We start from the raw sequence: 15796 nt of genomic DNA, 5'->3' as shown, positions 1-15796 counted from the left end.
CTAAAGGTTTATTCTCCCACCAGAAGTGAACTGTTTTCATGATGTCTGATATTGATTCCAGTGCTTAGGTGAAGGTATGTGGTAGCCTCAGACATCATTTAGTTATGACTGGGTTTAGTTATGTGGCATGAACTGTTGACTATGGGTATTTTCAATCTTTGAGACTTTGAACTTGGAACGGCTTCATAGGAGAAGGAACTCTGTGATGGCTTGGATTGAAAATGGCCCTCATAGGTTCATGTGTTTGAATATAGGTTCCCTGGTGGCATAGTTGGGGGCTACAGAGTCTTTAGGAGGCGAGGTGATGCTGGAGGAGTTGGGAGACCCATGAGGGTTACAGTCCAGTCAGCTCCTGGCCCTAGGCTCTCTCTGCTTTCAAGCAAGCACCTGCACATTCCTGCTGCAGCGGCCTCAAGCTGTTCCACTCCAGGAGGGACTGGACCCTCAAGCTGCAAGCTCCAACATACCCTTCCTCACTTCCTCTGCTTCCTGACAGGAATTTGGTCGCAGCAGCAAGAAACATCACATACACAACTGGCAAACTGCAGGGCTTTTTGCTCAGGCTTCTCTTTTGAGCAGATCTCTCTGGTTGTAAAGTGAGTCATGGGTGGGAGGGGGGGGGGAATAGGGGTGTTCAATACCTGGGGGCTGAGGGCCCAGCTGAGTGAATTTGCTCAGCTCAGAATTGAGACTGTTCCTCACAGGCTGGCTAAGCTGATTCCCAGTCCCTCTCTTCCTCCCTTGCACAATTCTGTTTCTCCTGGGTTGTCAATCAAATAGACTGTATGGGAGACAAAACCGGCATTCTTTGTAGAAAATTATTATTTATTTTTTATTTCACAAAACCCAAGGTTGAGTGGATGCTCCAGGGTGCCCTTCAGTGGCGAGAGTGTTTTCCAGCTTTGGCTCAGGCCCGGCTGCTTATTATGCAAGCGTTGTCTTGTAAATGTGGAACAAATGGAGCCGAGATATCAAATTAATACTGTGATCTGCTTTCCTGTTCTGTTGCCATAACAGTGTGTGGCTCTTGATGCAGAGAGAGAATTAGAATTGTATTAAAGGTGTTTACACCGTGTGTACGCTATCCTGTGTCATTAGTCACTGCTATAACAGGTGTGTTTAACATTTGCTTATGGAGGCTTGGCTGTTGCTGCTGCATTCTTGTACTGGCTGTTTTCTGTGTGGCCTTCCTTCTGTCCTGGCCTTGCTTTTGATCCAGGCTTTTCTTATAGTCTGTGCAAGCAGGAGAAGATGTATGGCTTCATGACTCTTTATACTGGTCCTGTCCTCCTAGTCCATGGGTCTGTCTGTCTGTCTCCATGACCCCTCTCTGTGAGTGTGTTTGTGAGTGTGTGTGTGTGCATGTGTGTGCAGGTGTATGTGGAGGCCAAATGCTGATGTTGGGTAGCTTCTCCTATTGCTTTCCACTTTATTCTCACTGCATCCAGAGCTCACAGATTCATCAAAACTATCTTTTCTCTGCTGCTCAGGAGGGCTGAAATTACAGGTGTGTGTGCCACCATGCCCAGGGATTTTTTTTTAATGTGGGTTCTGGGGATCTGGCTTGCATGACAGGGACTTTACTAACCGAAGCCATTTCCTTAGAGCCCCCCCCCCCCCCCCTGTTGAGACAGGTCTCACGTAGCCCAGGCTGACTTCAAACCCACTATAGCCAAGGTTGGTCTTGAAATTTTGGTTTTCCTACTCCATGTCCCCAGTGACAGAATTGTAGGTGTGTGCCATCATGCCCAGTTTTATGGGGTGCTGAGAATTGACTCTAGGACTTTGTGCGTGCTAGGCAAGAGCTCTACCAACTGAGCCATGCAAAATAGGAGCTCGATTAAGTTCTAATTATTTCTTTGTCCCACTTACGGCCATTAAACCTTCTGAGGAGGGAAATTCAGAGGTGAGAAAAGGAGACATAATGCAATGTGTAGCCTCAGGAAGGGAGAAGTTGGAGGCTACATCCCCCAGCAACTCCCTCAGCTTACTTTATTCCTAGTGGTCAGTGCTTGGCTGCTCAGAGCCATCTTTGAAGCTTTCTTTCCCAATCATCCCAAGCTGGTGGCAGATTCACCACTGAGCAGTTATACCCCATGTGGATGCCCCACTCCTGTAACACTGGTATAGAAAGGTCGTGTGTGTGTGTGTGTGTGTGTGTGTGTGTGTGTGTGTGTGTGTGTGTGTGTGTGTGTGTGTGTGTGTGTGTGTGTGTGTGTGTGTGTGTGTGTGCAGGCCAGGTGGGTTGGGTATCTTTTGAGTTTGCTCTGCACTGTTTTTTGAGACAGGACCTCTCACTGACGTTTGAGTCTCCCTAGCACTGGCTGGATTACAGACATTGCTGTACATGACTTCTACATGTGTTCTAGGGCTTGAACTCTGGTCCTCAGGCTTGAACAGCAGGCACATTACTGACTGAGCCATGGCCTTCTACATCAGAGGTTCTGTCTGGTGGTGAGGGCTATAGACGCCTGGGATAAGAAGAGAGTGTGTGCTGTGTGTATTTGTGTGCTTGCGCAGGGACAGTCAGATCTCAAGGCCTGGACAGGATGAAGTCTTTCTGTACATGGCTCTTTGGAAACAGGATACACCCAGACCTGGGATGAGCCCTGGACACTCCAGGGACAGAGGAGAAGGAGTTTGCTAGGACTAGACAGAAAGTTAACCTTTCTCACAAGGACAATATTATTCAGTTTCTCAACCCCTCCCCCACCAAGATTATACACGATGAAAAGTACAAAAATAGTTATGGATGTTCAGGTCATAGTGCTATCAAAGGAGGCAGCTGCTTGTGACTATCGAAACATCAGTGCTAAGGAAGGAGAATGGAAAGGAAGAAATATTAATTGGGCTTATGAAGGGAAGGTGTTTAGGAAGGCTGGGAGAGACAGGGGAATGTAAGATGGTAGGGTGAGCTTGTGGTAGAGTTAACATGAAGTGTTCAATCGAAAGGTTTAGATCTTGCAGTGTGGACTCTGTTGCATGGTTCAGATCTGGGGCTTTTTAAACATTATTGGATCATGAAGGATTAATCGATGATGGGTTCATAGTTAAACAGACTACTGATATGTGGGGAAACGATGGAAGGAGGGGCCTGGCTGGAGGAAATGATTTTCTGGGGTGTGCCTTTGAGGGTCCATCTTACCCCTGGTCTCATCTCTCTATTTCCTGTGTAAGTTGACTTCCTCTGCCAAGGCCATCCTTCATAATGCCCCGTTTTACCACAGGCCCAGGAGCACTGGAGCCAGTCAGACTGAGTCTTCAGAGATGAGAAACCCAAACCCATCTTCCCTCCTCTACACGGTTTTTATTTAGTATTTTGTTAGAGCAATGAAAAAATGACATTGGGCACATCTTCATGAAAAGCTAAGTTGTATCTTTCAGAGTGTCATTGTCATGGAGTCCTGGGGGCAGGGACACCTCTGTAACTAGGGATAGGTGAGGCAAGGTTTTTGCTTTTATGACAACCTCAGTTGCAGCATTCCAGCTTACACACTCTCTCTGTCATGCACAGACATGGCCATAGCTGCTGCTGCTGCTGCTGCTGCTGCTGCTTCTTCTTCTCCTCCTCCTCCTCCTCCTCCTCCTCCTCCTCCTCCTCCTCTTCTTCTTCTTCTTCTTCTTTTCTTCTTCTTCTTCTTCTTCTTCTTCTTCTTCTTCTTCTTCTTCTTCTTTGCTTCTTCTTCAGCTTCTTCTTCTTCTTCTTCTTCTTCTTCTTCTTCTTCTTCTTCTTCTTCTTCTTCTTCTTCTTCTTCTTCTTCTTCTTCTTCTTCAGCTGCTTCTTCTTCTTCTTCTTCTTCTTCTTCTTCTTCTTCTCTTCTTCTTCTTCTTCTTCTTCTTCTTCTTCTTCTTCTTCTTCTTCTTCTTCTTCTTCAGCTGCTTCTTCTTCTTCTTCAGCTGCTTCTTCTTCTTCTTCAGCTGCTTCTTCAGCTGCTTCTGCTTCTTCTTCTTCTTCTTCTTCTTCTTCTTCTTCTTCTTCTTCTTCTTCTTCTTCTTCTTCTTCTTCTTCTTCTTCTTCTTCTTCTTCTTCTTCTTCAGCTGCTTCTTCAGCTGCTGCTGCTGCTTCTTCTGCTTCTTCTTCTTCTTCTTCTTCTTCTTCTTCTTCTTCTTCTTCTTCTTCTTCAGCTGCTTCTTCTTCTTCTTCAGCTGCTTCTTCTTCTTCAGCTGCTTCTGCTTCTTCTTCTTCTTCTTCTTCTTCTTCTTCTTCTTCTTCTTCTTCTTCTTCTTCTTTTAACTAATGGGTCTAAATTGCTTAGGAATGTCACAGATGCTTCTATAGTCAAGTCGCCAATCCTGACTCAGCCGGAACAGTGTGTGTGGGTGGAGATGGAGAAGTCACTAGAACTTTGCTCAACTCTTTTTGGCTGAATTTTCTTTTGTTCTTGTGGCCTGAATATCCACTACTGAAAGAATCAAGGAGAGCAGGTTGTGGTGACCGTGCATGCAGAAGCATGTGCTTCTCAGCATATGCAACGCATGATGATTTAGTGTTTTCTTTTTTCTTTATTATTATGTGTTTTAAATTTTATACACCAGCCATGGGTTCCCTGTCCTCCCCGCTCCTGCCTCCATCCCCACCTTCCCCCCAACCCCTCCCTTCCATTCCCATATCCTCCAGGATCAAGGCACCCCTGGGGATTCATTTAAACCTGGTGGATTCAGTACAGGCAGGTCCTGTCACCTCCTTCCAGACTAAGCAAAGTGTCCCTGAGTAAGCCCAAGGTTTCAAACAGCCAGCTCATGCACTAAGGACAGATCCTGGTCCCACAGACTGGGTGCCTCCCAAACAGATCAAGCTATTCAATTGTCTCACTTATCCAGAGGGCCTGATCCAGCTGGGGGCTCCACAGCCTTTGGTTCATAATTCATGTGCTTCCATTCATTTGGCTATTTGTCCCTGTGCTTTTTGCAATCTTGGATTCAACAATTCACGCTCTTGCAGACCCTCCTCTTTCTCGACAGTTGGACACCTGGAGCTCCACCTGGGGCCTGGCTGAGGATCTCTGCATCCACTTCTATCAGTTATTGGATGAGAGTTCCAAGACGACTGTTAGGGTGTTTAGTCATCTGATCACCAGACTAGGTCAGATCAGGCTTTCTCTCGACCATTGCCAGCAGACTACAGAGGATATATCATTGTGGATTTCTGGGGACCTCTCAAGCACTCTGCCTATTCCTGGTCTCAAGTGGTCTTCATTTATCATGGTCTGTTATTCCTCATTCTCCCTTTCTGTTCTTGATCCAGCTGGGATCTCCTGCTCCCCTAAGCTTTCTTTCCCTCAAATCTTGCCCTTCATTACTCCCACTGTCGTCCAGGTTGTTCATGTAGATCTCATCCATTTCTCTGTCATTGGGTGATCCTTGGATCTTTCCTAGGGTCCTGTTTTCTAGGTAGCCTCCCTGGAGTTGTGTAGCAGTCTAGTCATTTTTGTTTTACATCTAGTATCCTCCTATGAGTGAGTACATGCCATGTTTGTCCTTCTGAGTCTGGGTTACCTCACTCAGGATGATTTTTTCTAGATCCATCCATTTGCCCGCAAACCTCATGATGTCATTGTTTTTCTCTGCTGAGTAGTACTTCATTGTGTATATGTACCATATTTTCTTTATCCATTCTTCAGTTGAAGGGCATCTAGGTTGTTTCCAGGTTCTGGCTATTATAAACAAAGCTGATACGAACATAGCTGAGCAAATGCCCTTGTGGTATGATTGAGCATTCCTTGGATATATGCCCAAGAGTGCTATAGCTGGGTCTTGGGGGAGATGGATTTCCAATTTTCTAAGGAAGCGCCATATTGATTTCCAAAGTGGCTGTACAAGCTTGCATTCCTACCAGCAGTGGAGGAGAGTTCCCCTTGCTCCACATCCTCTCTAGCATAAGCTGTCTTCTGTGTTTTTGATCTTAGTCATTCTGACAGGTGTAAGGTGGTATCTCAGAGTCATTTTGATTTGCATTTCCCAGATAATTAGGGATGTTGAGCAATTCCTTAAATGTCTTTCAGCCATTTGAACTTCCTATGTGGAGAATTCTCTGTTTAGTTCTATAGCCCATTTCTTAATTGGACTGTTGGGCATTTTGATGTCTAATTTCTTGAGTTCTTTATATATTCTGGATATCAGCCTTCTGTCAGATGTGGGGTTGGTAAAGACCTTTTCCCTTTCTGTAGGCTGTCGCTTTGTCTTGTTGACCATGTCCTTTGTTCTACAAAAGCTTCTCAGTTTTAACAGGTCCCATTCATTGATTGTTTCTCTCAGTGTCTGTGCTACTGGTGTTATATTTAGAAAGTGATCTCCAGTGCCAATGCGTTCAAGAGTACTTCCCACTTTCTCTTCTATCAGGTTCAGAGTAGCTGGATTTATGTTGAGGTATTTGATCCACTTGGACTTAAAGTTTTGTGCACGGTGACAGATATGGATCTATTTGCAGCCTTCTACACATTGACATCCAGTTATGCCAGCACCATTTGTTGAAGATGCTTTTTTTTTCCCATTGTACATTTTTGGCTTCTTTGTCAAAAATTATATGTTCATAGGTGTGCGGGTTAATGTCAGGGTCTTCAATTTGATTCCATTGGCCCACATGTCGGTTTTTATGCCAGTACCAAGCTGTTTTTATTACAGTAGCTCTATAGTAGAGCTTGAGGTCGGGGATTGTGATGCCTCCAGAGGTTGTTTTATTGTACAGGATTCTTTTGGCTATCTTGGGTTTTTTGTTTTTCCATATGAAGTTGAGTATTATTCTTTCCAGATCTGTGAAGAATTGTGTTGGTAATTTGATGGGAATTGCGTTGAATCTGTACATTGCTTTTGGTAAGATCGTCATTTTTACTATGTTAATCCTGCCTATCCATGAGCATGGGAGATCTTTCCATTTTCTGACATCTTCTTCAATTTCTTTTTTTTAGGGACTTAAAGTTCTTGTCATATAGGTCCTTCACATGCTTAGTTAGCGTAACCCCAAGGTATTTTATATCATTTGTGGCTATTGTAATGGGTGATGTATCTCTGATTTCCTTCTTAGCCTGTTTGTCTACTGTATATAGAAGGGCTACTGATTTTTTTGAGTTGATCTTGTATCCTGCAATGTTGCTGAAGGTTTTTATTAGCTGTATCAGTTCCTTGGTTGAATTTTTGGGGTCACTCATGTATACTACCATGTCATCTGCAAATAGGGAGAGCTTGATTTCTTCCTTTCCAATTTGTATCACCCTTAATCTCTTTATGTTGTCTTATAGCTCTGGCTAGAACTTCAAGTACTATATTGAATAAGTAGGGGGCGAGGGGACAGCCTTGCCTTGTTCCTGATTTTAGTGGTATTGCTTTGAGTTTCTCTCCATTTAATTTGATGTTGGCTGTTGGCTTGCTGTAGATTTCCTTTATTATGTTTAGGTATGTTCCTTGTATTCCTGACCGCTCCAAGACCTTTATCATGAAGGGGTGTTGGATTTTGTCAAATGCCTTTTCTGCATCTAGTGAGATGATCATGTGTTTTTTTTTCTTTGAGTTTGTTTATATGGTGTATTACATTGATGGACTTTCATAAGTTGAACTACCATTGCATCCCTGGGATGAAGCCTACTTGATCATGGTGGATAATTGTTTTGATGTGTTCTTGGAATCTGTTTGCCAGTATTTTATTGAGTATTTTTGCATCACTGTTCATGAGGGAGATCAGTCTGTATTTCTCTTTCTTTCTTGTATCCTTGTTTGTTTTAGGAATCAGGGTAATTGTAGCCTCATAGAAGGAGTTTGGTAATATACCTTATGCTTCTATTGTGTGGAACAACTTAAAGAGTATTAGTATTAAGTCTTCTTAGAAGATCTGGTAGAATTCTGCAGTGAAACCATCTGGTCCTGGGCTTTTTTTGGTTGGGAGAATTTTAATGACTGATTCTATTTCCTTAGGGGTTATTGGACTATGTAAATGGTTTATCTGGTCTTGATTTAACTTAGGTATGTGGTACCTATCCAGAAAATTGTCCATTTCTTTTAGATTTTCCATTTTTGTGGAGTAGAGGTTTTTGAAGTATGACCTGATGATTCTCTGGATTTCCTCATTGTCTGTTGTTATGTCCCCCTTTTCATTTCTGATTTTGTTAATTTTGATGCTCTCTCTGTGTCTTTTGGTTAGTTTGGATAAGGGCTTGTCTATCTTGTTGATCTTCTCCAAGAACCAACTCTTTGTTTTATTAATCCTTTGTACTATTCTCTTTATTTTTATTTTATTGGTTTCAGCTCTCAATTTGATAATTTCCTGGCGTCTGTTTCTCCTGGGAGACTTTGCTTCTTCCTGTTCAAGGGCTTTCAGGTGTGCTGTCAAGTCACTAGCATGAGATTTCTCCTGCTTCTTTATGTGGGCATTCAGTGCTATGAATTTCCCTCTTAGCACTGCTTTCATAGTATCCCATAAGTTTGGGTATGTGGTGTATTCATTTTCATTGATCTCTAGGAAGTCTTTAATTTCTTTCTTTATTTCTTCCTTAACACATTGGTGATTCAGTTGAGCACTATTCAGTTTCCATGAGATTGTATGATTTCTGTAGTTTTTTCTGTTGTTGAAATCTAACTTTAAACCATGGTGGTCTGATAGAACACAGGAGGTTATTCCAATTGTTTTGTATCTGTTGAGATTTGCTTTGTGGCCAAGTATGTGGTCGATTTTAGAGAAGGTTCCATGGGGTGCTGAGAAGAAGGTATATTCTTTTTTGTTCGGGTGGAATGTTCTGTAGATATCAATTAAGTCCATTTGAGCCTTAACATCAGTTAAGTCCATTATGTCTCTGTTAAGTTTCAATTTGGCCGATCTGTCCAGAGGTGAAAGTGGGGTGTTGAAGTCTCCCACTATTAATGTGTGGAGTTTTATATGTGATTTAAGCTTTAGTAATGTTTCTTTTACATATGTGGGTGCCCTTGTGTTTGGGGCATAAATGTTCAGTATTGAAACTTCATCTTGGTGGATCTTTCCTGAGATGAGTATGTAATGTCCTTCATCATCTCTTTTGATTGATTTTAGTTTGAAGTCTATTTTGCTGGATATTAGGATGGCTACACCAGTTTGCTTCTTAAGACCATTTGATTGGAAAGTCTTTTCCCAGCCTTTTATTCTTAGGAGGTGTCTGTCTTTGAATTTGAGGTGTGTATCTTGTATGCAGCAGAAAGATGGTTCCTGTTTTCATATCCATTCTGTTAGTCTGTGTCTTTTTATAGATGGATTAAGTCCATTGATATTAAGGGATATTAATGACCAGTGATTGTTTGTTCCTGTTGTTATTTTTCGTTTTTGGTGGTAGTGTGTGTGTACTTCTCTTCTTTGGGGTTTACTGCTGTGGTGTTATCTATTGCCTGTGTTTTCATGGGTGTATCTGCCTTCCTTAGGTTGGAATTTTCCTTCTAGTGCTTTCTTTGGGGCTGTGTTTGTGGATAAATATTGTTTAAATCTGGTTTTGTCTTGGAAGGTCTTGTTCACTCCATCTATGATGATTGAAAGTTTTGCTGGGTATATTAGTCTAGGCAGGCATCCATGGTCTCTTAGTGTCTGCATTATATCTGTCCAGGTCCTTCTGGCTTTCAAAGTCTCCATTGAGAAATTGGGTGTTATTCTGATGTGTTTGCCTTTATAAGTCACTTGGCCTTTTTCCTTTGCTGACCTTAATATTCTTTCTTTATTCTGTACATTTAGTTGTTTAATTATTATGTGGTGAGGGGACTTTTTTGGGGGGGTTAGTCTGTTTGGTGTTCTATAAGCTTCTTGTATCTTCATAGGCATTTCCTTCTTTAAGTTGGGAAAGTTTTCTTCTATGATCTTGTTAAATATATTTTCTGTGCCTTTGAGTTGGTATTCTTCTCCTTCCTCTATCCCCATTATTCGTAGGTTTGGTGTTTTCATGGTGTCCCAAATTTCTTGGACATTTTGGGTCATGACTTTGTTGGATTTAGTGTTTTCTTTGACTGATGAATGCATTTCTTCTACCGTATCTTCAACACCAGAGATCCTCTCTTCCATCTCTTGCATTCTGTTGGTTATACTTGTATCTGAAGTTCCTGTTTGTTTACTCAGATTTTCTGTTTCCAACATTCCTTCTGCTAGTGTCTTCTTCATTTTTTCTATTTCCCTCTTCATGTTTTGTATTGTCTTGCTTGCTTTTTCATGATTTTCATTCAAGGATTTATTGTTTTCTTCTGCTTTAATTGTCCTTTCCTCTAGTTTTTTATAGCGTTGGTCCCATTTTTTGTTTGTCTATTCCTCTACTTTATTTTTTATTTCTTCTATATAAGGCTCTAGCCTCTTCATAATGTTACTTATAAAGTTGTTTTCTTCTTCTTCTTCCTCCATTCCATGATGTTCAGGTCTAGCTGTTGGAGAAGGGCTAGGTTCTTGTGATGTTGTATTGCTCTTTATTTTGTTGTATGTCCTTCTGCCTTGATGTCTGCCCATCTCCTCTTGTGTTTGTTCTTGATCTTATCAGTGTACTTGGTCCAGAGAGAGTTGACAGATTTAGGGAGCCTCTCTCTGGTCCAGATGGAAGCTCTGGGCCAGATGGGAGCTCTGGTCCAGATGAGAGTGCTGACCGGATAGGAGCTTGGGGGCTGGACTCTGAGTCTCGGGAAGTCCCTGGGGTCTCCTTATTTTGTCCAGATGGGAGCTCCTCTTGTCCAGATGAGAGTTCCTCTGGTCTCTGGTCCAGATGGGAGTTCCAGGGCAGGATGGAAGCTTGGGGCTGGTCTCTGATTCTCAGGAAGTGGCTGGAGTCTCTCTGGTCCAGATGGGAGTTCCGGGGTGGACAGGAGCTGGGGGTTGGTCTGTGAGTCTCAGGAAGTGGCTGGGGTCTTGGGCAAATGGGTGTGGGGGCAGGGTGTGGAGACGGCAGTGTCTTCCTGCAGTCTTGGAAAAGGGGAGCCTTCCTGCGGGGCCCGCTGATTGGCAGGAAACTGGGGCCAAGTTGGTCAGGTCCTTCCGGAGTGGCCTGTGTCCAGCGGTTGATTTAGTGTTTTCAAATTAATGTCCTGAGATACCCAACTCCATGGGTTTAGCAAATAAAAGGCCCTTCTTCTTCTTCTTCTTCGTCTTCTTCTTCTTCTCTTCTTCTTCTCCTCCTCCTCCTCCTCGTCCTCTTCCTTTTATCTTAAGTTCATGAAAGGTGAGCATTTTGAGTGGGAAAATCACACTGTGTATATAAACATGATCTCCTGTCTACCAAGGACAAACATAGACCATTTATCTCTTGGGTTTACTCCAATTGAGGGTACTGAAAAAAGAGACCTATGTATATCCAAAGGATGGCTGTCAGACTTAGTAAATAGAAATACAGGATGCCAAATTAAACTTGAATAAGACAAGTAGCAAAAAATTTTAGCAAAAGTAATATCCGAGACAGTATTTGGCACATACTTATGCCATAAAATGACTTGGCATTTTTCTGGAATTCAAATGTAATTGAGTATTGCGAATTTTCCATTATGCTCCTATCTTCAGTAAGAGTGAGATCAAAGAACAAAATGCAAAATGCTTGACTTTACAGCTTAGGAGCCCAGGACCCGGCTACAGCACTCCTGGGTATACATACTCAAAGGCATCTAAGTCAGGACATTGCTATGATATGTGCACATCCATGTTTGCCATGTTGCTGCTCACACAACAGACAGGTGATGATGGAGTCAGCTGAGGTGTCCTTCACCAGCTGAATGGGTAAGGAACATGAGATACCCAACATCATAAAGTTTTACTTGGCAACAAACAAGAATGAAATTAGGTCACTTTTAGGAGCATGGATGGAGCCAGAGATCATGTGTTAAGTGAAATAAGCCAGGCCCCAGAAGACAGCTGTTGTGTGTTTTTTTAATATGGAATGTAGATGAAAACAATTAAAGAAAGTAGAAGGGAGGCTAATTGGGAAGAAGGGACCATTGGTGAGGGAGGAGATAGGAGAGTCAATAAGGGGGTGAATATGATCAAAATAACTGGTACCCAAACATGAGATGATGACTAATCCCCACCCCCTCACGCTTTTTGAAACGAAGTCTTACCGTGTAGCTCTGGCTGGAACTTGCTCTGTAGACCAGGCTGGCCTCAGACTCTCAGAGATATCTGTCTACCCTGCTTCCCCAGTGTTGAGATTAGAAGCTGTACACCTCCATGCCCCGTGAAACCTATTATTATTATTATTATTATTTTTACTACGTTGGAAATACTAAAAGACATTGGGTTGACTTTGTTTTTTTGCCTGAGATGGGAAAACTCTGGAATGGGGATGATACAGAGGGCTGGAGCCAGGGGAGGATGAGGCAGTGGGAAGGTAATGGTTTCCTGCCTTTTTCTTTGCTGCCCATGGACCAGAAGAGATGAAGGATACAGGAGTCTTTACAAATGAAAAAAACAAAAACAAAACAAAAGAGCCCTGCAGTGATGTTCACTTCTCCGGACCCCTGGGAGGGTTAAATGAGAGACTAGGACAGAGCTCCTAAGACTCAATGCCCCGCACACTGCAGAGGTGTCAAATGCTGTGTTTGTTGGGCGTGAGGGGCAGTTTGTATCTATCTGTTCTACCTCATCTGTTGGAGTAAAATCACCTGTCGGAGACAGCCTTTTGTGGCTGCAGGTGGCCTCCTGCTGTTAGCTGTGTCGGGATGGCTGCATTCTGCCCTGGTGTCTGAGCTGGAATGAACGGTACAAATGGCTTCCGTTTGCGCGTGGAACTTGTTAGGAGGCTCTTGGTGCAGAGACAGCATCTTGGTTACGGGCATCAGAACAGGTGCAGGTGGAGGAGTGAAGTGGCCTGGGGCCAGGCTGTGGTCTGGCCCAGGGTTATTTTGCAATGTCCCCTGCACTTCCCAGTCTCACCTGGGCGAGACTGCACCCTGCACCAGCTCATGGTCACACCACAGCTGGCATCTGTTTTTGGCTAAGCCGGTTAGTCTCAAGGTGAGAGAGACAGACAGAGAACAGGGGTTTCATGCAGGAAAGGACATGGCTGATGGTGTTTGAGTGCTGTGCTTCAAGAGAGGAGAGGCAGCTAATTGGATGATGGCCTGGAGATTCCGTCAAACCACTGGGACTAGAAATGAGCGGGGCTCCGGGTAGGGAATTTCACTGTGGACTTGATAGAGCTGCTTTGACATAGGTGTGACAGAAGGAAAAACATGGTTCCCCCCCCCTTTTTATTACAAAGTAATGTATACAACAGATACTGCAGACTCTGCACCCATTCCAAACTCCAAGCCTCTGCCTCAGTGAACTTCAGGGATGCTGCATTCGGTCCAAGGAAGGGATGAAGGGATGAGAGAATCAGGGATAGAGTGAAGGTATTTGATGCAATTATTGGTAATTTGAGCACATACTGGTGTGTGTGTGTGTGTGTGTGTGTGTGTGTGTGTGTGTGTGTGTGTGCGCCTGGGGATTGAACCCAGGCCCTCATTCATATGAGGGCTGTCACTGAGCTGTAACCTCAGCCCAATGTTCCAGTTAAAAATTGCACTATATTCCTTATTCCTATGCTAGGTTATTGTATTATACGGTTTCAACTTGACTGTCACTATCATGAATTGTATCTACCACAGTTGCCCCTGAGGACCCCTGGCTGATTTTTCCCTCACAATACCTTTTCATACTGGAAGAAGGTAAGACATCAGAGTAGTTTTACCAGCATGTGAAGCCTAACTCTTTTATTAGCAGGAGACATATGAGGTGGATTCTGGCTTAGGCAAAATCATTTTTTTTTTTTCTGACCACCAGTGACCCAAATTGCAGGGGTAGTCCTGATTTGTTTGCTGTGCAGAACCATCTCTGTCAGGAAGTCCCCACCAATGGCACTTTGCAACCCTGGGTCCCCATGTCTCCCTTCCTAGATTCTAGGGGAATATGTTTCTCATATGCTGAAAGTCAATGTTTTGGAGTACATACTACATAGTTTCATGGATTAAAAGGAATTTGGCAATCTCTAGCCATCATGGAACAGGGAGAAGGGAGCCAAGTTGTATTCATCAGTAGGAAGCTCAGGCCTCTGTCACTCCCTGGGGAGAGGCAGGAAAGGAAGAGTTACAGCTTCAGGATGGTATCATCCCTGTTGCCTAGAGTATTCATGATTCACCATGCCTGTGCCTCTCTCTGGCGGTGTGGTCCATGGCTCAGGACAGGGCTTATTTTCTCCCCCATGCAATCTTGTACCATGAACCCAGGCATTCCCATGACTGCTTACCTCTCATTACTTGTGTTTCCCAAACCTCACATTGTGAGATCAAGACCAGGATAGATTTGAACCCTCTCTTACCAGGTTACCTATCATCTGTATCCATGCTGAGGATACTCTCTACTGCCCTGGCCTCCTTCTCACCCTCACCTAGTCCTCTGTCCCGCCTTTCTCCTGTCTCCGCCACTCTCATGCCTCATCTTTCTTCTTGATGCAGTACCACGACATTTTGATATTTGTTAGTTGGGCTACAGACTCTCTCAAAATCCCCCTCACCACTAGAAGTATTTATTCCTTGCCTTCTCTGAGCCCCAAAAGTCCTCATTCCTTTCTCACAATTTCCACTAATTTCTCTTTACACTAATGTGTAATTTTCTGAGACAGGCTCCCACTATGTAGCCCTGGCTTGCCTGGAACTTACTACTGTGTAGACCAGGCTGGTCATGAACTCCACCTGCCTCTGCCTCTCCAGAGCTGGGATTGAAGGCGTGCAATGATCAGCTAGTCTGCAGTTTTCTCAAGGAGCCCTAGAATCCTACAGGGATTCCAATTTTCTTGTACTGTTTCCCCAAGTGTCTTAGAACATGGGTTCTGCTTGGCATATAAATGCTGCCCTGTTGTCCATTGTACTACAGTACAGGAACTATCACTTTACACACTGGTGGGTTTTGTGATCACTACATTCAGGTTATGGCTGGAAAAGATGTACTAACATGCTTAAGGTCATTCAGCTAATATGTGGCAGAGCAGTGGTTAAACCCAGGCAGTAGCTCTATGTCACATTGTTGCTCCTGGTTAGTGCATGCCATACAGCAACACAGTTCAAGGAGAGGTGTGTACCTTTAACCCTGGTTAAACACTGAGGTAGATGGATCTGGCTAGGGGATGTGGGGACTTTTCACATGACATGGCACATGATGAATTCCTAAGAAGGAAGCACATCTGACAGCATTTCACACCTCTCTCTGACCATCAAGTGTTTTTGTTTTTTTTCTCTCAGAGATTACTTTGCAGTTTATGTTGTAATGTAATCTGGGACACAGTAGTGTAGATCTGTGCTTCCAAAGTAGCATGGTAATGTCAGAAGAAAGTAGCTAAACATTAAAGGGACTGTTGTAGTTGCAGGTGTGTGATACCTTCGTGGTCATTGCCTTGTTGCTTAAGGTGCTGAAGATGGACCTCAGGGCCTGGTGCCCACAGGGAAGTACTTTGCCACTGAGGTATACCCCAGCCCCGTCACATTCTTTAATGAAGAGTGTCTTGTCATTTGTTTTGGTGTTACTCAAGTTAACCCTGGATGGCCACCTTTCTCATTTTCATCCTAGACTCAAGAAGGTAGTTCGGTCTCTCCTGGTGTTTGACCCCTACTCTGCAGAGGTCAGTGCCAGAGAAAGCAAGCTGGTGGCGACCAACAAATTATAGCTACCGGGTGTACGGAGTGTATAGAGAGAACTGAATAGGCCACATCAGCGATCGAAACAGTCACGATGGGATGGGAGGTGGGCAGACTGGGGATGAGGAGGGGGGAGAGAACTTCAGCTTTGGGCCCCCAGAGCTCTGGTTACGTGGTCACTGTGCAGAGTCCACCTAATGGCGCATTTTCCTCATGTTGT

The sequence above is a fragment of the Onychomys torridus genome, chromosome 5 (assembly GCF_903995425.1).
Source record: "Onychomys torridus chromosome 5, mOncTor1.1, whole genome shotgun sequence".
Classification (NCBI taxonomy): domain Eukaryota; kingdom Metazoa; phylum Chordata; class Mammalia; order Rodentia; family Cricetidae; genus Onychomys; species Onychomys torridus.
Note: the sequence above shows the minus strand (reverse complement) of the source record.